The sequence below is a fragment of the Lepus europaeus genome, chromosome 3, assembly GCF_033115175.1.
Source record: "Lepus europaeus isolate LE1 chromosome 3, mLepTim1.pri, whole genome shotgun sequence".
Lineage (NCBI taxonomy): Eukaryota > Metazoa > Chordata > Mammalia > Lagomorpha > Leporidae > Lepus > Lepus europaeus.
This window is the reverse complement of record NC_084829.1, coordinates 49,621,470-49,644,266: the sequence shown is the minus strand read 5'-3', so window position 1 is coordinate 49,644,266 and position 22,797 is coordinate 49,621,470.

The window sequence follows — 22,797 nt, the reverse complement described above, 5'->3', positions numbered from 1 at the left end:
AGACAACCATATTGGATATTTGTAACTGGTGCCCATTCTAAGCAGTGAAACCACAGAAAGTAGTGGTTTTCTGTTAATAGAAGTGAGGAGAGATTGAAGGTTCATGGAAGGGGAATTTCTGCAGTGCAGGTTAGGAAGTTGGGTCAACTGAAAGAAAGTGGGACTTAGGCAGTGAATGGAAGAGCAGGGGTAGAATGGTGCAGATAAGGGGGGTGATGTAAGCAGTATGGGTCATGCCATCACACCACTGGTCTGCTGCATAGGAGGAGGTGCCGTGCTAGCTATGATGCTGCCAGGTGCTAGTAACCCTTGTGCTACATCCCTGCCTACATCATCTACCCTCCCACTACTCGCCCTGCCAAAGATTTATTTTTTCTTTAATCTTTTTGGGAGATCAAGAGAGTTAAGTCTGTTTTCTGAAACTCCTCAAATGCTGTGTCAGAGCACTGTCTCTGCCTAGGTGGGAAATGAAATTCCTTGACAAGTGATCTAAAAATTCCATTTGAGGAGCTAGAGCTTGAACACCAGTTCTGGACAATGTCTGGAATCCCTGCATGACCGTAATTTTTACATGAAACTGTTATATTACGGAGGAGAAAAATCTAACAATTAAGATGAATAAACCTAGGTTTAAAAAAAAGGAGCAGAGCAAAAACCATTATTGAGAAAGGAGAGCATTTTTACTGCTTCTGGAATGGTGGAAGCTTAGGTACTTCCATTACCAAAATTGTGGAACCAATTGACTTGATTAAAAAAAAATTTTATATCTTTTTCCTGTGATTCCACTTTCAAAAATCTAAGTGCAGTCGGTTTCTTTTAATCACCTCCTTGTTCTGCCAATAGGTAATATAGGGTTAGCCAGCTGTGCATGGCTATTTTATCTAAGAAATCTGAAGAATTGCAGAGCTGCTTTAGGGCCTGTAAGAATCTTGAGCTAAGTCAACCAAGGCAGTAAACAGGTTTCTTAAAGCAACTTCGTGGTATGTTACAAGATTACCTCCTTCTGCCACTCTGGTGGATTTTCATGTCAATTGCAGTATCCGAAGAAAGATAGGGGAATAAATAGGAAGAGCATGTCAATAGGAAAGTATAGCAGGCTTCAACAGGTTTAATGCCTCCCCAGGAAGAAATGTAAGGCAAAGGACAAAAAATTACTTTTTGAATTAGCCTTTCGAAGATAAACATGAGGTATTTAATTGGTGTATATGCATAGCCAAAATTATTTCTGGTGTGCTTGTGAAGACTCAAGGCATAGATATTTAATTTTTGACAGATGGACCAAGCTAGAGATTCTCTGTAATTTAACTTCAACAGTTAATATTTAAATGTAATAATGCTGATAAATAACATGTGATACTTCCTTTTCTATTTAGGCTACAAGTGGTCAGAGGGGGACCTGTCTCCAAGTTTTTAACAAAATTAGATTTCCTGAGTAAATTGGTTATTAATGATTTTTGGAATCTAGTCCAAAAGAATTCTGTTGCTATATTTTGTTAGAGCCAGCTGTATGTGACCTATTCTGATCATGTATTTTATTCAGTCTTTAGTATGTGAATCAAAAAGGATGTCAAAGTTGAGGAAAGATCCCAAGTAACATTTTGAAGGGGATAACCTTTAAGGTAGTCTTGGATGGCATCCTCATCATGGTGAGTACAGTGAGGGATAGCTTAAACATGTATTGAGGTCTCCAGGCTTCATTAGCCAGAGCCCTTTTAAGACATTGTTGCTCCTCTCAACCTTGAGTGAGGACTGGAGCCTTCAAGAGGCAGGGAAATGGTGGGAGATTCTCAGAACACTGGTTATCTGTTAAGATTTAGTGACAACAGAGGGGGTCATTGTCACTCTGGAATTACATTGGGAATCTAAAACATAAGATTACTCCTTAGTATAGAGATTTGATACCTACCTTTAGAGTCAACCACCTCTTGACAACGTCTAAGACATTTGGATTCAACAAAGGATATTAGGCTACTGACTATTCATCTGAAGAGGAATGAAATCTTAACTCCACTTGTCACTATGCGGGGCCATTAACTGAAAATGGTTCCAAGGTCCAGATGTAATAGGTAAAAAAATAAACTCCAGAAGAAAATACAGGGGAAAATCTCCATGAATTTGGATTTAGCAATGGTTTCTTAGATATGATACCAAAAGCACAAGTGGAAAAAGAAAATAATTCCTGAAAAATAATTTTACCCAAAGTAATTTTTGAGCATAAAAAGGCAGTATCAAGAAAGTGAAAAGAGGGACCAGTGCTATGGCATAGCAGGTTAACATCCTGGCCTATAGCACCGGCATCCCATATGGGCGCTAGTTCGAGACCCAGCTGCTCCACTTTTGATCCAGCTCTCTGTTATGGCCTGGAAAGGCAGTAGAAGATGGCCCAAGTCCCTTACACCTGCTTGGGAGACCGGAAGAAGCTCTTGGCTTCTGGCTTCGGATCAGCACAACTCTGGCCATTGTGGCCAACTGGGAAGTGAACCGCCAGATGGAAGACCTCTCTCTCTCTTTCTGCCTCTCCTCTCTGTGTAGCTCTGACTTTCAAGCAAGTAAATAAGTCTTGAAAAACAAAGAAAGTGAAAAGAAAACTCACAGAGTATAGAAAAATACTTGTACTTTATATAAGAACCTGTTATCTAGAATATATAACAAATTTCGTGACCCAAAAACAAAAAGACAAATAATCCAATTCAAATATGGACAAAGGACCCAGATATGCATGTCTGCCAAAAAATACATACAAATGACTAACAAGGACATGAAGAAATGTTAAATATCATCAGCTATAATGGAAATGCAAACCAAAAATATAATGAGATACTTCACACCCAAGATAAAGTGACTACCATTTAAAATAACTTTTATTGGCAAGATTTGTAAATGTGAGAAAACTGGTGATGACAGTAATATTGAACCACAGGTAGGCAAAAAGTCCCCATTCCATGAATCCAAACATCTGTTCAAACCCAAAGGCCAAGAGTGAGTAATTAGTAGTTTTAAGGCCTGAAATTCTTCATTGCAAGAGTTAACTGAGAGTTGCCTAGTATTAGGATGCCAGTACCATTCTAGGAGCCAAATCTCTTCTTATTCTGTGCAAGAAATTTTGTGGCCAACAATAAGAGTCATCAACTTCCAGGCCTCCTGCTCAACCAGGGCCCTTGCTATGAGGTTTCTTTAGGAAGGAATCTCAGAACTTCATGAGACATGTAGTCAACAGAAGACATCGAGGAGAAGGTTGGAGGGGTAGAGGACTGCATAAAGGAAAGAAATGGCACCAGAGCCTACTTAGATTCAGTCAGAACTCAAGAACCTCACCCAAATAGATATGCCAGCCAAGACAAGTCTAAGGCAATAGAAGACAAGCTATAAAAAAATAGTCAGAAAGTACTCTGAAGTACAAGGGCGATGAGGCAGAGCCTAATGAGCAGGGCCCAGGACAATATCTTTCCTTTCCAGAATATCACTGTGGTTTTATATTCTAGTGCAAGGACATATTAAGAAAAAAACATGTCAGTTGCTATATTTACAACATTATTTAATGTATGTCAGTATTTAAACCCTGATAGTAATTTTCAATCTACATTTATTTTGGCATTCTATAAAATCCTTAATTTTAGGGCACATTATGAGATCTGAAATTAGGAAAAGCAAGAACTTGATAGTCCAGAAATATGCCCCTACCTTTAGAGTCAACTGCTTTTTGACAATGGCCAAGAATGTTGAATTCAATGAATGATATTAGGCAACTGACTATTCACCTGAAGAAGAATAAAATACTTTACATCTAGTGTTTTATGTTTCCATATCACTATCCAGATATTTGGAAGGCAAACTTGTATGTTCAAAGACTGGAAACACAAAGTTGGTCAATAGGTAGTGGTAGATATTCCCTGGTAAATTGCTATGTTGAATGAATACATGAACAAATATTGTGCTGTTCATAGAATTTTTGTAAGGCCTCAATTTGCTTTGATATGCCCAAGTTCACAAAATACTGAAAAGATTAAAAATGAATCTTTTAGAGTGGTGTTGTGGCATACTGGGTAAAGCAACTGCCTGAAATGCTGACATCCCATATAGGCACCAGTTTGAGACCTAGCTACTTCAATTCTGATCCAGCTCCCTGCTAATACACCTGGAAAAGCAGTGGAAGATGGCCCAAGTGCCATCTGTCCCATTGAACTTCATGTCTATTTTTGTGCCAGTGTTAGGCTGTTTTGATTATAACTGCCCTGTAATGTGTCTTGAAATATAGTATTTGTTTCTGTTATTTAAGATTGTTTGAGCTATTTAGGGTCTCATGTATTTCCTCACAAATTTTAACATCATTTTTTCTAGATCTGAGAATATCATTGGTATATTGATTGGGATAGCATTGAATCTGTAAATAGCTTTTGAGTGTATTAACATTTTGATGTTATTAATTCTTCCAATCTATGAATATGGAAGATATTTCCAATTTTTGGTGTATTCTTCTATTTTTCTTTACTATTTCATAATTTTCATTGTGGAGATCTTTCACCTCCTTGGTTAAAAGTACTCCCAGGCATTTAAATTTTTTGTGGGCTATTGTGAGTGGGACTAATCTTACAAGTTCTTTCTCAGTCATGACATTTTCTGTGTATAGAAAGGCTATTGATTTTTGTGTGTTATTTTTATATCCTGCAATTTTACCAAACTCTCTTGTGAGTTCCAATAGTCTCTTAGTGGAGGTCTTTTGGTTCCCCTATATATAGGATTATATCAGCTGCAAACAGACATAATTTGATTTCTGCATTTTCAATTTGTATCCTTTGATTCATTTATTTATTTTATTTTATTTATCTATTTATTTATGTGTGCCTGATGGCTACGGCTAAAATTTCCAGAACTACATTGAATAGTAATAGTGAGAGTGGACATGTTTGTCTTATTCCAGATCTTATTGAAACGCTTCCAACTTTTCCTCACTCAATAAGATGCTGGTTGTGGGTTTGTTGTATATTGCCTTGATTGTATTGAGGAATGTTTCTTCTGTACCCAAGTTGCTTAAGGTTTTTATCATGAAAGAATGTTGTATTTTATCTAATGCTTTCTCTGCATCTATTGAGATAATCAGATGGTTTTTATTCTTCAATTTGTTAATATGATATATCATATTGATTGATTTGAGTACATTGAACCATCCCTGGATTCCAAGGGTAAATCTTAATTGGGCATGGTAAATGATCTTTCTAATGTTGTGTTTGATTCAATTAGCTAGTATTTTACTGAGGATTTTTGCATCTATGTTCATCAGTGATATTGGCCTATAGTTCTCTCTCCATGCCGCATCTTTTTTCTGGTTTTGGAATTAAGGTGAGGTTAGACTCATAGAAGGAGTTTGAGAAGATTCCCTCCCTTTCAGTTGTTTTGTGTGGTTTGAGAAGCAATAGAATTATTTCTTCTTTAAAAGTCTGGTAGAATTCAGCAGTGAAGCCATCGGTCTTGAACTTTTCTTTATTGGGAAGGACTTTATTACTGATTCAGTCTTGGTTATTGGTCTGTTAAGGTTTCTATGTATTCAAGACTCAATTTTGGCAGATGATGTATGTCCAGGAATTTATCCATTTCTTCTGGATTTCTAAGTTATCGGTAAATACCTGTTTGTAATAATTACTGATGAGTCTTTTTATTTCTGTGGTATTCATTGTTATGTCTCCTTTTTCATCTCTGATTTTATTAATTTGGATCTTCTACATCTCTTTTTTTTTTTTGGCTGGACCAGGTATTCATTGTTATGTCTCCTTTTTCATCTCTGATTTTATTAATTTGGATCTTCTACATCTCTTTTTTTTTTTTTTTGGCTGGACCAATGGTGTATTAATTTTGTTTATTTTTTTCAAAAAAAAACCAGTTTAATTCACTGATATTCTGTATTATTTGATTGATTTCAATTTTGTTTATTTCTTCTCCAATTTTATTTATGTCTTTCTTCCCACTAATTTTGGGTTTGGTTTGTTGCTGTTTTTCTAGGTCCTTGAGATGCAGTGGTAGCTCATTTATTTTATGACTTTCCAATTGGTTGCTATAAACTTTCCTCTTCATACTCCCTTGATATGTTTGATAACTTTGATATGTTGTATTATCATCTTCATTCATTTTCAGGAATTTTTTAATTTCTTTTTTGATTTTTTTCTATTTTTTTTTGACAGGCAGAAGTAGACAGTGATAGAGAGAGACAGAGAGAAAGGCTTTATGGCCTAGTATATGGTCTATCCTGGAGAAAGTTCCATGCACTGATGAAAAGTATGTGTATTCTACAACTGTCAGATGAAAGGTTCTGTAGATATCAGTTATTTCCATTTGGTCCATACTGTAGATTAGCCCTGTTATTTCTTTGTTGATTTTCTGTCTAGTTGATCCATTGACGAAAGTGAGGTGTTGAAGTCCCCCAAACTATTGCTTTGAACTTCCTGTAAGTCATACTGAAAAGTAAGAATTATTCAGAGGATCCAATTACACGTCTTGCAAATCTTTCCAAGGACTGCTTCCAGGAATTCAGTTGTTTCATACATAAAAGCTACTGAATAATCTTCTGTATATAAAGATAATTGAAAATGAATCTTGATGTGAATGGAATGGGAGAGGGAGCAGGGGATGGGAGGGGTGCAAGTGGGAGGGAAGTTATGGGGGTGGGGAAGCCATTGTAATCTATAAACTGTACTTTGGAAATTTATATTTACTAAATAAAAATTTTTTTAAAAAGCTACTGAATAATCTTGTAATGTATCAGGTTGCTTGGTTCAACAATTAAGCATAATGTGATTTATTACATTTTTAATCATTAATAGAAGTACTTTTTCTACTCTGTACATCAGAGAAATTTCAAACCTATCAATTGTGAATTTTATTTTGGCTTTTCTTTAATGGACATTAGGACCATTCTTAATAATCATGTTATTATCAGACCTTTAAAAGGAACACAAAAGAGCAAAGGAAAGCAAACCATGAATTGAATATTTTGCTAAGCATTCACTTTGTATAACTATAACTAAAATAGCTGCTCACAGAAGATATCCTAATAACACACTTTCATATTAGAATGGGTTAGTACTTATCCCCGTGTTATCATTTGGCAACTTGCCCATACACCATCACATACAATTTTATCTAGTTGTGTCTGACTGTATGTCTACATTGTAAAATTGCCTCATAAATCAATCCCACTAATATCTACTTGTGTGTCAGTAACAGTAAGAATCATTTATTGGTGTCAGTGTTGTGGCATAGTGGGTAAAGCTGTCACTTGCAATGCCAACATCTCATATGGGTACCAGTTCAAGTTTTGGCTGATCCATTTCCAGACTAACTCCCTGTCAATATGCCTGGTAAAGCTGTGAGAAGATGGCACAAGTTCTTGGGCCTCTGCACCCACATGGGAGACCCAGAAGCCCCTGGATCCTGGCTTCAGTGTGGCCCAACTCTAGCTATTGCAGCCATCTGGGGAGTGAACCAGTGGATGGGAGATTCTTCCTCTCTCTCTTTCTCTCTGTCTCTCTCTCTCTCTCTAACTCTGCTTTTCAAATAAATAAAATAAATATTTTGAAAAAGAATATTATTTCTAAAATGTTAAAGAGCATTTTAGTAATAACCACAGATCATAAAGAAAATATTGTATAATAATTAAACTAACAAATTTGGAAACATGGATTTCTACTGATTTTAAATTCAATAGCTTTTTTATTTTTTATGTATTTAAGAAAAATTAAAGAAAAACAAAATTAAATTCTCATGTTTACATTCTTTGGATCTCTTGTAGGCAATTACCAGTGTCATTGGGATTTTGTAGATGACTAGTTATCAGAAAACATAATCATCAGCTGGGAGTATCACAAGATTTTATATTTCAAAGATAAAAGAAAATGTCCAGCACTTTTGCCCCAGGCTCTGTAAACAGGTGTGTTAACTTTTGATAAACATGAATGACCCAATTCAGATCATTACATGGAGAGAAATATAAAAAGATACACTCTCTACAATCCTCTATTCAAAGACTCCACAGCTGTTGGTGTAGTTGACACTCTTCAATAATGAAGATTCCTATCCTCTTTGTTTTGTTTTTTTTTGCTGTCTCCACTGATACCAGGTAAAGTGAAATGTTAATTAAGAGGGCGAAATATATTTCTGGAGATTGAAATCTTGGTTGATGTCAAAACTGGAGACAAAAGATGACTGAGTTACCAAAAGAGATATTTGTTAAGGTCCAAGAGTGAATTGCAAAAAAACTTGTGATTTTACTCAAATTGAAGGCTCCCAGTGATGCATATCAATGTGGGAGACTAAAAATGTAAAGACTCAAATAATTATGACTGTTGTCTAGGAAGACAGGCTAGATAGAACATTAATGTATAATCATCTGGATCCTTGAGAAATGATGGCCACAGTGTATATAATATTAATAGTTTGCTTCCATTAATTGAATGGTAGATTGGGCTATATTATTTTATAAGGTTTACTTTATGAATGTTAAATTAAAAATAATGTTTTCAACTGATTTAGGATCAAAGAATCATTTTAATGTTTCTAATATATCATGTCCAGTTACATAGCAATCGATGTTAATCAGATAACATAATGAATATGAAACTTGTTGCAAAACTGATGCCTGGATTCAGATTTTATTTCTACAATATATTGGCTATTTAAAAATTTGCAAGATGCAAGAATTTCTGCAGAATCAATATTCACATTTTTGAGTTAATATAGTAATTATATGTACTTCAAAATATAATAAAAATTAGTAATATTTAAATGTGCAAATTATCTAATATAAAGTATAACAGTCTTCTCAAATAGTATTATAATTACTTTTACATTGTATTGAAATATCTTAGAAACCAATAATCTCTAAACACCTTATATTAGAAAAACTTTTCTCTTATATTTATTGCAGGACACAGTGGAGGCAGTATTTGCTATGTTGGATTTCACATTTAGACTTTGAGTCTCACTTTGTAAACCTTCATTATGTACTTTATAGTTAGGTGGGATTAGAAGACAAAGGAAGCCATCATTTTTTTACCTTTTAAAATTTATATAAAGGAAACAAATTTCATGTGTTCCATATATATAATTTTCAGAATATAATGATACTTTCTAACCTACCATCCCTCCCTCACTCTTATCCTCTGCTTTTCTTACTTTTATTTTAATTATTACAATGGTATAGTTTCAATTTACTTTGTAATCACAAATTTTATCCTCTACTAAATAAAGAATTCAACGAGCAGTATGTAAAAAAAAAACCTCAATAGTATAGACAAGAGCTAAAAACAATAATCAAATTTCAAAATGCCGATTTTGCTCACTGAGTACAAAAAAATGTAAGGAACCCTATCTTGATGGAGATCATGGAAAGAGTTATTCTGACACATTTCAGGCTACTTAAGCAGCCAAAATATTTTCATGTGTTTGAAAGAATAGTGCAAACACTTGGTACATGCTTCCCCAAGAAAATAATTCTTTATCTTAAAAAGTAAAGCAAGCAAAGAAAAACTGATCACCTTAAAAAAACACCAAAACCAGTCACTCTAGTGTCACCTGCTTTAGAAATACTCTAGAACTTGAATAATTTACTCCTTGAACTCCAGCTCCATCCGTTCACAGCAATAATGAAGACAGGTCCTCGAAGCTTAAGACTATCTTAGTGTAAATTTTTAAAAATTTTAATATTGAAGAGTTTTGTATAAAGGATACAAATAGTTTTAAGTCTTTCAAATGCAAATAAAATTTAATGGATAATAATTATAAGTATTGTTATTACATTATTTAAACTCAGGACAATTAAATTTAACATTTCTTTTTCTAAAATCAAATAAGAGTTTTCTTAAATAGTGAAGACTGTTTTTTTTTTTTTTTTTTGACAGGTAGAGTTATAGATAGTGAGAGAGAGAGAGACAGAGAGAAAGGTCTTCCTTCTGTTGGTTTACTCCCCAAATGGCCGCTACGGCTGGCACTGCTCCTATCCAAAGCCAGGAGCCAGGTGTTTCTTCCTGGTCCCCCATGTGGGTGCAGGGGCCCAAGCACTTGGCCTATCCTCCACTGCCTTCCCGGGCCACAGCAGAGAGCTGGACTGGAAGAGGAGCAAACAGGACTAGAACCGGTGCCCAAATGGGATGCTGGCGCCGCAGGTGGAGGATTAACTAAGTGAGCCATGGCGCCAGCCCCTCTAGACTGGTATTTAATATAAGTGTATTTGTATAACAATGTGTTCCTCATGTCATTTGCTGTGGAAAAAAATCTGAAAAACTCAATGACATTTTCAATATCTTCAGAAACCCAAGAGACATTGTGTATTTGTGTGCATGGTTTTACATAAAAGTTGAAGAATTTGCATTTTTTCATGTGCATAAAAATGAATTTTATATGATATAATAGCTATTATCGAGAGAAAAACTATTTGTTGTTTCTCTTACTGGTGGGAAAATGCTAATTTAGAATTCCCACTTAAATAATGCTATTCTTTTTCTCATGCTGGTTCTCTACAGCTGTCAACTTTCGTTATTTCTAAGTTCCAATTAAGTCAACATATATGCTTCACACTCTTCATGTAGGTTTGTAAAATTTAAGGATTCATTTTTAAGTTGGTGAGACAATGTTTTCCCCCTCTGGCATCAAAGGCAATAAATAGCTTATTGCTGGAATATACTAACAAAAAGACATCATTAACACATACAGTGGAAGAATGATCACACATGGCTTAAAATAACTGGTAAAATATTGATGAAAATATAGGTATAATTTTTCCCTGAATATCTAGTTACACAAAATAACTCAGATATTTTATGTTACTATAACCTCAGTGAAGTTATATTCAAGGGCATTATTTGATTTTATCAACTCCATTGTGATTTGCTCCTACATGTTGAGAAACTAAGGAAACAAGGAGAAACACTGTTCAAATATGTTCTCTACTGATGTCTGATAATTCACTATTATGTTTACTGATTTTACTTTGGGAGTCACTCCATAGTGGCTGTTTTAAAAATGCGAACATTTGTTGGAGAGGTGAAACATTAAGTCTTATATGAGTTCACTGGTTGGAATATACTCTGATAACACAGGCTCAAGTTTTTTATGCAAAGGAAGACTCCAAAGGAGGGAAACAGCAGGGATTGGCCATTTTACTCCCATTCTCATCATGTGGCTGAAGACAGTTATGACAATACTGCTACTTCTAGAAACCCATTCTCTGCCAAAGCTTATTTCTGCGTCTATTCAAACACTACCTGTTATTCTATAGTCTGGTGGGGCTCCCTGCATGCTTCCTATAAAAGAGAAACCTAAGGACACTCAATTAAGATAGAAGTGTAACCAACAATAACGAATTTAGCCACATTGGGTTCTAAATCCAGAAATGTTCGGAAGTTTAACTTCTTTTGAAGTTGGATATGTCGTGGATACATAAGCTGTACCTCATAAAACTGTACACAATACATATTTGCAGTTCTTTCTCTATCAAATGCACTGCAATAAAGTTGGTATTAAAAATTAAACCCAGTAAATTGGTAGCCATAGAACTACTTGAAGTTCATTTTAGAAATGCTTTGGATCTAGTCATATAAAATTAGAAATTTTCATGGAAAACAAAACTTTAGCAATTATGGGGCACAGCCAAAAGTTGGGGAAAAAATTTACAATGCAGTAAAAACAAAAAAATCACAAAACTATCATTACTAGAAAAATGTAGAACAAATGAATTTCCAAATCTCAACCTAGAGTGCAAAGCTATATTTGATTTTCATCTCAGCAATTGATTTAAGACTAAATGGTTTATGAGTTTTCTTTTCCTTTTACCAGTGAAATGTGCCATGAAAGACACCTATTTTTGCTTTGTCAACAGAGGCAAATGTAGACTTAAATGCCAGCGTTTTGAAAAACCAGTTGGTTTCTGCACAAAGCTAAATGCCAACTGTTGTATGTAGAAGTCTGAAATAAAAGTCAACATTCTTGAAGAATAAAGCACAGTAAAAATTGTTAATAAATGAAATTGAATCACCAACATTCCTGCGCCTTCTGTGTTCATTTCGTTACATGGTATCATATGAGAATTGGGTGTTCTCCCAAGAAATCTGACCTTACTGGGAGACACACAGAAATGGCCACTTTCCATCATTTTGGTTATCAGTTACCTACTACTTGGAAGAAGAATGATAGATGACAGAAAGTTTTCCTATTATCAAGAATCTTCAACACAAAAATATCTAAACTATTAGAAGTATGTTTACAAATGAGAAAGAAGTTGGGAACAACCAAAGTAAAGAAACAAATAGGACCTTCATGAGGTCATGATTCAAGGACCTGATTTTACTGCAAGTGCATCAGCACCAGCCCAACTTTTTGTGTTTGTTCAAAGACTTTTGTGTTTGTTCTCTTGAACAGGAAATTTTAATAAACAAGACTTTAAAGCAAACAAATAAGGCCTGAGTGTGTGGCAATGAAAATAAGCAACTGGAGAGGTCTACTTTAAGCTGAACTTTCCAAGACAAAAAATCTGGAGAACAAGGAAGAAAGAATTCTGTGATCAGTACAAAAATCACTAAGTCACTAAAGCTATTCAGAATTTTGTCAATAATTTTATCACCTTCATAATTTATACTAATAAGTGCTTTCTTTACACACATTAAAACATAGAAATGTGTTTGATACACACACAATTTCTGTGAGCTAGCTCAATGTCTATGAAATGTGTAAGGTGATTAAACATAAACACAAACTTAAGTACAGAGACCCTGAAAACAAATTATCAAATTATCATTTCACAGAGAAAATTGTAAAATGTTTATTAAATGAACCTGATTTATTAAATAATTTTAGAGAATTTGTGAGGTCATACAGTTAATTAAATAATTATAAGAACTACAAATTGAGCTCTGTTTTATAAACAAACAGGAAACAGAAAGTCTGAACAGTTTCTGACATTTTTAAACTTTTACTTAATAAATATAAATTTCCAAAGTACAGCTTTTGGATTACGATGGCTTTTTCCCCCCAATAACTTCCCTCCCACCCGCAATCCTTCCATCTCTACTCCCTCACCCTTCCCATTCACATCAAGATTCATTTGCAATTATCTTTACATACAGAAGATCAATTTGCATATATTAAGTAAAGCTTTCCACAATTTGCACCCACACAACAACACAAAGTCTAAAGTACTGTTTGAGTACTAGTTATAGCATTAATTCACATTGTACGACACATTAAAACAGAGATCCTACACGAGGAATAAGTACACAGTGACTCCCGTTGTTGATTTAACAATTGACACTCTTGTTTATTGCGTCAGTAATCACCCTAGGCTCTTGTCATGAGTTGCCAAGGCTATGGAAGCCTTTTGAGTTTGCTGACTTTGATCTTATTCAGACAAGGTCATAGTCAAAGTGGAATTTCTCTCCTCCCTTCAGAGAAAGGTACCTCCTTCTTTGATGGCCCAATCTTTCTACTGGGATCTTACTCACAGAGATCTTTCATTTAGATCCTTTTTTTTTTTTTTTTTTTTTTTTTGCAGAGTGTCTTGGCTTTCATGCCTAAAATAGTCTCATGGGCTCTTCAGCCAGACCCAAATGCCTTAAGGGCTGATTCTGAGGCCAGAGTGCTGTTTAGGACATCTGCCATTCTATGAGTCTGCTGTGTATCCCACTTCCCATGTTAGATCATTCTCTCCATTTTTAATTCTATCAGTATTAGCAGACACTAATCTTCTTTATGTGATCCCTTTGACTCTTAGACCTGTCAGTATGATCAATTATGAACTGAAACTGATCACTTTGACTAGTGAGATGGCACTGGTACATGCCACCTTGATGGGATTGAATTGGAATCCCTTGGCACATTTCTAACTCTACCATTTGGGGCAAGTCCAATTGAGCATATGCCAAACGGTACATCTCTTCCTTCTCTAATTCCCACTCTTATATTTAATGGGGATCACTTTTCAGTTAAATTTCAACACTTAAGAATAATTGTGTGTTAATTACAGAGTTCAAGCAATATTATTAAGTAGAACAAAAAAAATACTAAAAGGGATAAAGTAGTAAGTTGTTCATCAACAGTCAGGACAAGGGCTGATCAAGTCACTGTTTCTCATAGTGTCCATTTCACTTCAACAGGTTTCCTTTTTGGTGCTCAGTTAGTTGTCACCAATCAGGGAGAACATATGATATTTGTCCCTTTGGGAGTGGCTTATTTCACTCAGCATGATGTTTTCCAGATTCTTCCATTTTGTTGCAAATGACCCGATTTCACTGTTTTTTAGTGCCATACAGTATTCTATAGAGTACATGTCCCATAATTTCTTTATCTAGTCTTCTGTTGATGGGCATTTAAGTTGATTCCAGGTCTTAGCTTTTGTAGATTGAGCTGCAATAAACATTAAGGTGCAGATATTAAGATGGCCATGCCAGCTCTTTTTTGGTTTCTATTGGCAAGGAATATCTTTTTCCAACCTTTCACTTTCAGTCTGCATGCATCTTTGTTGGAGAGATGTGTTTCCTGTAAGCAGCAAATAGATGGGTTTTGTTCCTTAATCCATTCAGCCAATCTGTGTCTTTTAACTGGACAGTTCAGGCCATTAACGTTCAATGTGACTATTGATAAGTAGTAACTTTGCCCTGCCATTTTCCCAAAGATATTTCTAATATATGCTTTGAGCTACCTGTGATCTTTTACTGGGAGGTTTTCTTCCTTTACCATCTTTCATATAGATGGCCATGTTTCTGTGTTTCTGTGTGTAACACATCTTCAAGCATCTTTTGCAGAGCTGGACGAGTGGTGACAAATTCTTTCAATTTCTGTTTGCTATGAAAGGTCTTTATTTCACCTTCATTCACAAGTGAGAGCTTTGTGGGATATAATATTCTGGGCTGGCAGTTTTTCTCTCTTAGTGTCTGAGCTATATCTTGCCATTCCCTCCTAGCCTGTAGGGTTTCTGATGAGAAGTCTGCTGTGAGTCTAATTGGAGATCCTCTGAGAGTAATCTGACATTTTTCTATTGCAAATTTTAGAATCTTTTCTTTATATTTCACTGTGCTGAGTTTGATTACAAGGTGTTGTGGTGAGGATCTCTTTTGGCCATGTTTATTGGGGGTTCTCTGAGCTTCCTGTACTAGGATGTCTCTGTCCTTCTCCAAACCTGGGAATTTTTCTGCTAGTATCTCACGAAAAAGGCCTTCTAATCATTTCTCTTTCTCCATGCCTTCAGGAACTCCTAGTACCCGAATGTTGGGCTTTTTAAATAATATCCTGTAGATTCCTGACACTATTTTTTTAGATTTCTAGTTTCCTCTTCTTTTCTTTGGTTTGACTGTATACTTTCCTGTGCTCTGTCCTCTAAGTCCGATATTCTCTTTTCTATCTCACTGAATTTGTTTTTAAGGCTCTCACATGCGTTTGTCATTTGATCTATTGAAATCTTCATTTCAGTTTGATTTCTCTTCAATATCACAATTTCATGTTCTTTTTTTTTTATTTTTGACAGGCAGAGTGGACAGTGAGAGAGAGAGACAGAGAGAAAGGTCTTCCTTTTGCCGTTGGTTCACCCTCCAATGGCCGCCGCGGTAGCGCGCTGCGGCCGGCGCACCGCGCTGTTCCGATGGCAGGAGCCAGGTGCTTATCCTGGTCTCCCCTGGGGTGCAGAGCCCAAGCACTTGGGCCATCCTCCACTGCACTCCCTGGCCACAGCAGAGAGCTGGCTTGGAAGAGGGGCAACCGGGACAGGATTGGTGCCCCGACCGGGACTAGAACCCAGTGTGCCGGCGCCGCAAGGCGGAGGATTAGCCTGTTGAGCCACGGCGCCGGCCGACAATTTCATGTTCTACTAGATCCCTCATTTCATTTTGATTCCTCCTTAAGATTTCATTTTCATGAGAGAGATTTTCTATTCTGTCCAAAGTTTCTGACATTGAAACCACCACAGTGAACCTGAAGAAGAAGGCAAGGTAAATACTAAGCTGAGGGACCCAGTGCTGTGGCACAGTGAGTTAAAGCCACAGCTTGCAGCACCAGTATCCTTTATGAGTATCTGTTTGAATCTCGGCTGCTCCACTTCCAATCCAGCTCTCTGCTACTACACCTGGGAAAGCAGCAGAGGATGCCCCAAGTCCTTGGTGCTCTTAACCCATGTGGGAGATCTTGAAGAAGCTCCCAGTTCCTGGCTTTGGCTGCCTGGCCCAGCCCAGTTGATATAGCTATTTTGGGAGTGAACCAGTAGATGGCAGTTCTCTCTCTCTCTCTCTCTCTCTCTCTTTCTGTGTGTGTGTCTTTCTCTGTGTGTGTGTAACTCTGCCTTTCAAATGAATAGATAAATCTGTACAAAATATTAAGCTGAATAAAAGAGGCCGTATCTGAAAATAAAAGCAGATATAATAAAATATGAGTAGACATGTTTGTCTATATGTGCATGTTTGATAGCTCACTTAGGTTAATAAGCTTATGAGACAAACTCTATTATTTTCTCATGTTTTGTTTTATTCACACTAAATTTGATTTTCACAACTGAGAATTTTAAAAAGGCAGTAGGAAAGAAAAGTCCATTGGGCTGGTGCCGTGGCTCACTTGGCTAATCCTCTAACTGCGGCACCGGCACCCCAGGTTCTAGTCCTGGTTGGGGCACTGGGTACTAGTCCTGGTTGCTCCTCTTCCAGTCCAGCTCTCTGCTGTGGCCCGGGAGGGCAGCAGAGAATGGCCCGTGTGCTTGGGCCCTGCACCTGCATGGGAGAACTGGGGGAAGCACCCGGCTCCTGGCTTCAGATTGGCACAGCACCAGCTTTAGCGCCATTAGGGGAGTGAACCAATGGAAGGAAGGCCTTTCTCTCTGTCTCTCACTTTCTATAATTCTGCCTGTCAAATAAAAAAAGAAAAGAAAGAAAAGTCTACAACTCTTCCAACTTCTAACGTTAGCATGTAAATTAAATTTAACTTAACTAGATTATCCATATAATGAAAAACTTACTCTTCCATTTGCTAGAACACAAATTCCCAACTCTTTCATGAATAAAAATCAATTTGTACATAATATCATAGTTCTTTCATTGAAAAATAACTGCAAAAGAAAAAATTGCAAAAGAAACTGGCAGTTTTAGGGTTCAAAGAGCATAAGAAATTATATTATGACATGAAGTAATCTATATGTTCCCATAAATACATGCACCACTATGCCTGTATACATGTGCCTGCAGATAAATAGATACCAGATTTATTATTAATCGGATCTACGGAAAATGTTTTGTAACTTTTTTCTCACCAACTTCTTCTCACTAGCTTCCTACTGGATCATAGCAAACCCTGGCATAGATAGGTTTATAAAATGTTCACAAACTTGATAATTCTTAGTATATATACAATGCAGCACATACGAAAGTTGTTAGTAGTCAGCTTTTCATTAATAAATTGAAATGCCTGAGACTCAGCCAGTTATAAGGGAAAGCTGTTTATTTTGGCTCACAATTTTGTAGGCTGAAAGTCCAAGAACAGGAAGGTCCACTGATTCGGCCTCTGGTAAGGGCCTAGTAGAGAGTAGCATCATGGAAAAGTGAGAGATAAAATCACAAAACAAGAATCAAAGTGAAGGGAGGCACCAGGTTTGCCTTTTTATGACAACATTCTCTCTCCGTGTTTCTCTCTCTCTTCTCTCCCTCTCTCCCTCCCTCTCTGTGTGTGTGTGTTTGTATGTGTGTGTGTGTATGTCTCCCTCCCAACCACAATTTTTCTTGCAAGAACTAATTCAGGGTCCCATGAGAACTACTGTAATCTGTGGCCAAAGGGCAGGGCCACCTACGGCCTAAGGTCTTTTCGCTAATCTCTGTCTCTTAAGGGTCCAATCACTATCATTTCACCATAGTGAAGACAAAGCCTCCAATACATGAACCCTTGGGAAACAAACATTCAAGCCATAGCAAAAGTTAAACAAATGTTGCTTTCCTCATCCACATCATGAAATAATTCATATGTGCTGGAGTCTATTAACACTAGCAATCTTGTCCTACTCATCAGCAAGGAATGGTATTTTGCAGCTCTGTTGTCAGAGCTAAGCAAATCATCATGAGGCTGAAAAAAGCAATAGTGACCCTGGTAGCCACCACTTAAGTGAAGAATTGACCTTCTAGCTATGGAACCAGGAACTTGATGATACCTGGTTAGGAATTCATCTACTTAACTCCAGCAGCTTCTGGAGATGTTATGAGTTCTAACTGTGATCAGAGTGATACAGAGGATAATAATTATTTCCTTCAGTCAACTGGCCCTATCTCTGTTTATTCAGTTGAAATTTTATTTTCTCTGTACCTTATTTTCATCCCTTGCTGTTAGAAATTCCAGTTGAGTCTCCAAATTAATCAGCTTTTTACTGCTTTACCTAAAACATTGGGAGGGAAGAAGATTCATTTTAGCTTGCAGTTTAGAGGTTCACAGTCCAAGATCAGGGGGCTGCCCATTAGTCTGGTTTCTGGTAGAGGCTGACAACAGTAGGGGAAGTACAGAGGAGTAATCACATGGCATCCAGGAAGAAGAGAGACACAGGGAGCACACTGTTCTGCTCTCTTTATGGTCTTTGTAAGGTGATCATGATTCAATCATGAGTTCTATCTTGGCAGCCTAATCCAATCCAATCATTTCCCAAAGGCTCCTGTTTCAGAAACCATACACACATCAAACCTCTACCCTAATCTATCAATCAGTTAGCATTAATGTATTAGCCATTACCACAAGACTATAATGATCAAACATTTGCATGAATTGAGGAGCCAAAATCTAATTAATAGCATAAGGAATTGAAATTTTAGTCTCAGAAAGTCTTATCTCTCAGAAAGTCTCAAGGATCCTTTTGTGATCTTTGTATATACAGTCTTGATTAATTTTTAACGTCAATTAGTCCTAAGAAAAAGGAATAACAAAATTACTTGTACATCTTATAAACTCATTATATACACAGGATGAATAAAAGAAACAGGGCAAATGAAACAAATTTCCATTATGCTAATTTATTAAGTTATTAAATGACTAATTTGACAATTCAGAAGCTGGGAAAACCAGAATCTTATATATAAAGACTACTCTTCTTGGCACATGAGGGAAACTTAAAAATAAATGAAAGTTATTCACGGAATTTGGAGGGAGAAGAAGGCAATAGTTAAATCCTTCTTCTACGTAAATGCTAACTCAGTAATTCCTAGGTTTTAACTACTTTTGGAAACATGCATATAAACTACAATTATCTCACTTTCTCTTTTTCTTGGTTTCCATTTAACCACATTCCCACTTTCATAATAAAATTTTAAACTGCCGGACACCTTGGAGTTATGCATCAAAATATGATTTTAAGCTTCATACTTGCTACATTAAAAGAGACAATACTGTATCACTCCAGTTTTCTAACTTTGAAACTAAACTTTAAAATTTCTACTTAATATAGGTTACATTCAGTTTTATTAACTTAAGACGCTGAAGTACTGTTAACCACCACAAAACTAAATAGCATCTTCCAAAATTCTCCATTTAAGAGTTGGGGTAATAATGAATTACAGACTTTCCTATGACTCAGAGAGATATAGAATGAGCCCCTCATTTCACAGAAATGGGAGAAAAAAGAAAAACCATCAAGGTTGGAATATTCAGATACTTTGGTATTGCTTGCCCAGGAGGGAATTTTCTATATGACAACACTTCAAGTTATGAGTCTTATTTTGGATGTTTTTCTTTGGGTATTTTTCTCTTAGTGACTAATAAGGTAGAAGTTTGTCTGAGAAAAGAGGTTTTCCTAGAAGCAGATAAATCAGAAAGTTAGGCAAAGATTCATAATGATGAATTCCTCCTCTTGTGGGATCACATTGCCTAAATTTGAATTTCATCTTGACTGTTTTTAGATATGGGGTTTGAACATAAACCATCATCAACTCTCTAAGCCTCAAAGTATAAAATATAAATAGAACTTAACTACGTATTTGACGTAAGTTTGATTTGAGATAACCCAAGTATAATTCATATGCACTATCTGATATATAATAATAATTATCAGTGATGCTAAAATAATATTGGGAATCATTATTACTATAATAATGTCTATAATACTACAATTATTTACATTATATTATGTTTTATTATTTTAATTATATGTATATGTGTGTGTGTCTGGTGAAGTCAAATTGTAATAATAAGAAATCTATTTGCCTGTAAAATATGAAAAAGAGTAAAATATCTTCAAATGTGGATAGGATTGAGAAGATTCAAGAAAGAATTTCTAAAGGAAGTAGACAGCCCTAAAGCAATTCAACCTTTCAGTTTCTGCTTTGTTCTTTGTCTATGCCCTCTGGGTAAAAAAAGAAAGTAGGACTAGTCTGAGCTGGTCAGATGATCCAGAATCATTAGACAACTTGACATAAAAAGTTCATGGGTTCTATAATAAGACCAAAATAACTTGATGGTAAAATTCAAAGCCATGGAACTTAAACTACAGTGCACAAGATACTTCCCAAATCATAATTAATCTGCCTCTTAGAGAAGGAAAAAAGCTTAACACAAAAAGATGAATTGCTACAATATCTGTATTTACATATAAAAATCTCTAAGTCAAAAAGTACTTCTACAAAGCTAAATCTTCAGAAAGTGAAAATATCATAAAAACATCTCAAAACAAATCCTTCTTATTTCCTACCTGTTTTTATTCCCCACCTGTTTTATTTCCCAACTTCATTGATTCTATGGATCTGATGTGTCACAGCAGAAGAGTAAACATATCCAAGGATCCGAAGAGTGCATGATTGTTCTATTAACACACACACACACACAAACACACCTCCCAGTCATATCTCAAACTACTAATCCAATAACATGAGGTGGAATCCCAAATCTATTGCTCTAATTTTTGCTTATTTCCTTAGTTCAAGATGTAAGTATACCTCTTGGATATCTGTTCTGAAAATTCTGTGGCTTTCTTAAACTCAGTCCTGTCAGCAAAATTCCGTCTTTTCTCTTTGTTTCTTTTCCATAAATTGATGTCTTCTATATTGTTTATGATCACTTTTAACATTATATTCCCAATAAAGAATATATCTCTATTATCTTTGTCCTCCAAAAGAATATCTATTCCAGTTCATAAATAGCTCTTGGAATTTTTCTTTTCATTCTTACTGACACTGTATAGGTTAAGCTTACAGTGTTTTTAACTTTCCCACATCTATGTAAAATTGCTTACAATAATTCCTACTTTTAAGGCTAGTTCTTTCTCAAGTGATAGAAAAATATAAATTATGAAACAATCACGTGCAAAGGTTCTGATAAGCACTAAGTGCCATTACAATGATTAATGGAAGGGAGGAGAGATTACATTAGGGCTGTAACATATTAATTAGTATGACAGGTGCTAAAATAGCATAAGTCCTGTGAGACACTTCTTTGATTTTACCCTATATTCTCAATCCTTCCAGCATAGGTCAAGTAAAAGCAAATTAGAGTTACCGGTTTTCTCATACCCACCAATATTCCTGGATCATGGTTAAATTCACAGAGATCCATTGGAAATTGCTCTCCTGATAAAAATTAAGAAATATGACGATGACACATTCAAAACACTATTATTTCACCTCTTTATCATACTTCTTTTCATTGGAATTCCAGAAATTGCAATACCTTCTCTTTAGGATTTCCAACTCTTTCATCCACTCATGTTTTTCATGTGAGATGAAATGAAGTTTCAATAAAAATGATTAGAATATGGCTAGATTTTGAATGTGGATGTATTACCATTCATTGCTGAATGTCACTGGCTCAGTTCTCACTTGCTTTCAAACGGAATCTCAGTAGCCATAGTTAGGACTCCATGAGAATGTGGAAACTTCAGAAGTGATGTGATATTTGCATCTGGAAGAAGTGCTTTCTTATTCTTCCTAGTCAGTCTGTCACTGTTTCTCCTTGCATCAGTGCTGCTGTACTCCTCACAAGTTTTACCAGCAGGCAAGCCACTTCCTGTCGGAGGCCTCAGGGAAGCTGCCATCTCTCCTGTAGGAAAGTAACTGGACTCTTTTGCTCTTTTGCGTTTTCTCTCACTCTCTCACCTAAAACCCATTCTTGTGATTTGGTCTCAAGCAGTGGTTATTCAGACCACAGGTAACAAAGATGAATATTAGTTTCTTCAATAAATCAATGTATTTCCTCAGGAACTTGACTTACCCTTTCCAAATCATCAAGTTGAGCAGTCTGATTACATTTGTCAAATCTTTTCTCCTTCATGGTACAGCTGTATTCTTGTTTGAGAAAAACTAAAATATTTGTATGTATATATTTTATCTAAAGACAGAGATCTACAGGCTTTCACAATCTACTAATCATTCAAAAGGCTAAAGTCAAAATTACATTTTGACCTCAGTAGCATGCTCCTCTTTAATACATCTTGGAAAAAAAAGTGGCATCTTTTTTCTCTAAGATTTTTTTTCCCTCCTAATTCAGGTACTAGCTTTCCTAGAATAACACTGACTTTTTGGACTCAGAATGGAAAATTACTAAAATAGTGTCTATCACAAGGTGACAGGCACTTCTTGCCAGCGAATGTGAAAAAAACTTGCTCTGTTTTGGAAACTGAGCATGTTGAGAGTTATGTGGAGGTATGCAGGCCAGTGTTAAATTCAAGCTACCCAAGATAGTACTGGCAGAAGATGGGGAGAAGATTAATTTAAGTCTATACTATCAACCTCTAGTTGTGGAATATTTTGAGACCATCATAAGTTAAATGATAAATTATATATTACAATGAAATCCTATGTAGCAATGAGAATGATCTTCAACTAC